Genomic DNA, 2785 nt, shown 5'->3' with positions numbered 1-2785 from the left:
CAAGGAGTGGGACTCGGATTGTTTGTCGTCCGACTCCGACAACGAAGGACTCGCCGCCACTGCCTTCAACAAGTCATCCCTCTTCCCCAACGAGCATCACACTTGCCTCATGGCAAGGGAAAAGAAGGTAAGCGCTCGTAACACTAGTACTTATGCTTCTTCAAGTGAGGATGAGTCTAGTGATGATGATGAAATAGATTATTCATGTTTATTCAAGGGTCTAGATAGAACCAAGGTGGATAAAATAAATGAATTGATTGATGCTTTGAATGATAAGAATAGATTGCTAGAAAAGCAAGATGATCTCTTATATGATGAACATGATAAGTTTGTAGAAGCTCAAAAATCCCTTGCTTTAGAAATAAAGAGGAATGAAATGCTTTCTTGTGAATTGTCTACATGCCATGACTCTATTTCTAGTTTGAAAAGCATAAACGATGACTTGAATGCTAAGTTAGAAATAGCTAATAAATCAACATCTTGTGTAGAACATGTTGTAGTTTGCACTAGGTGTAAAGATTTTAATGTTAATGCTTGTAGTGAACACCTAGTTTCAATTTCTAAATTGAATGATGAAGTGGCTAGTCTTAATGCCCAACTTAAGACTAGCAAAAGCGAATTTGATAAGTCAAAATTTGCAAGGGATGCCTACACGATTGGTAGACACCCTCAATTAAGGATGGACTTGGTTTCAAGAGAGAAGCCAAGAACTTAACAAGCCATAAGGCTCCCATCCCCGCCAAGGAGAAAGGGAAGGCCCCTATGGCTAGTAGTGTTAAAAAGAACCATGCTTTTATGTATCATGATAGGAGACAGTCTTATAAGAGTTGTAATGCTTATGATGCTTTTGATTCTCATGCCATGTTTGCTTCTAGTTCCTCCTATATGCATGGTAAAGATATGTCTAGGAGATATTTTGTTCATATGCCTAGGAGAAATGATGTTAATGTTCCTAGGAAAGTTAATGAACCTTCTACAATATATCATGCTTTAAATGCTCCCTTTGCTATTTGTAGAAAGGATAGGAAGATAGTTGCTAGAAAATTAGGGGCAAAATGCAAGGGAGACAAAACTTGCATTTGGGTCCCTAAGACAATTGTGACTAACCTTGTAGGACCCAACAAGAGTTGGGTACCTAAGACCCAAGCCTAAATTTGCCTTGCAGGTTTATGCATCCGGGGTTCAAGCTGGATTATCGACACCGGATGCACAAACCATATGACGGGGGAGAAGAAGATGTTCACCTCCTACGTCAAAAACAAGGATTCCCAAGATTCAATAATATTCGGTGATGGGAATCAAGGCAAGGTAAAAGGGTTAGGTAAAATTGCTATTTCATCAGAGCACTCTATATCTAATGTGTTTTTAGTTGAGTCTCTTGGATATAATTTGTTATCTGTTAGTCAATTATGCAATATGGGATATAATTGTCTATTCACAAATGTAGATGTGTCTGTCTTTAGAAGAAGCGATGGTTCATTAGCTTTTAAGGGTGTATTAGACGACAAACTTTACTTAGTTGATTTTGCAAAAGAGGAGGCCGGTCTAGATGCATGCTTAATTGCTAAGACTAGCATGGGCTGGCTGTGGCATCGCCGCTTAGCACATGTGGGGACGAAGAACCTTCACAAGCTTCTAAAGGGAGAACACGTGATAGGTTTAACTAATGTGCAATTCGAAAAAGATAGACCTTGTGCAGCTTGTCAAGTAGGCAAACAGGTGGGAAGCTCTCATCACACCAAAAATGTGATGACCACATCAAGACCTTTGGAGATGCTTCACATGGACCTCTTCGGACCCGTCGCCTATCTAAGTATAGGAGGAAGTAAGTATGGTCTTGTTATAGTTGATGACTTTTCCCGCTTCACTTGGGTATTCTTTTTGCAGGATAAATCTGAAACTCAAGGGACCCTCAAGCGTTTCCTAAGGAGAGCTCAAAACGAGTTTGAACTCAAGGTGAAAAAGATAAGGAGCGACAATAGGTCCGAGTTCAAGAACCTTCAAGTGGAGGAGTACCTTGAGGAGGAAGGGATCAAGCACGAGTTCTCCGCTCCCTACACACCACAGCAAAATGGTGTGGTAGAGAGGAAGAACAGGACGCTTATAGACATGGTGAGGACGATGCTTGGAGAGTTCAAGACCCCCGAGCGCTTTTGGTCGGAAGCCGTGAACACGGCTTGCCACACCATCAACAGGGTCTACCTTCATCGCCTCCTCAAGAAGACGTCGTATGAGCTACTAACCGGTAACAAACCCAATGTTTCGTATTTTCGAGTTTTTGGGAGTAAATGCTACATTCTAGTGAAGAAGGGTAGGAATTCCAAATTTGCTCCCAAAGCCGTAGAAGGGTTTTTGTTAGGTTATGACTCAAATACAAAGGTGTATAGAGTCTTCAACAAATCATCGGGTTTGGTTGAAGTCTCTAGCGACGTTGTATTTGATGAGACTAATGGCTCTCCAAGAGAGCAAGTTGTTGATTTTGATGATGTAGATGAAGAAGAAGTTCCAACGACCGCAATACGCACCATGACAATTGGAGATGTGCGGCCACAGGAACAAGATGAACAAGATCAACCTTCTTCCTCAACAATGGTACAACCCCCAACTCAAGATGATGAACAGGAGGCGTGTGATCAAGGGGGAGCACAAGATGATCATGTGATGGAGGAAGAAGCACAACCGGCACCTCCAACCCAAGTTCGAGCAATGATTCAAAGGGATCATCCCGTCGACCAAATTTTGGGTGATATTAGCAAGGGAGTAACTACTCGATCTCGATTATTTA

The sequence above is a fragment of the Zea mays genome, chromosome 4 (genome assembly GCF_902167145.1).
Source record: "Zea mays cultivar B73 chromosome 4, Zm-B73-REFERENCE-NAM-5.0, whole genome shotgun sequence".
Classification (NCBI taxonomy): Eukaryota; Viridiplantae; Streptophyta; class Magnoliopsida; order Poales; family Poaceae; genus Zea; species Zea mays.
This window is presented reverse-complemented; position numbering follows the sequence as displayed.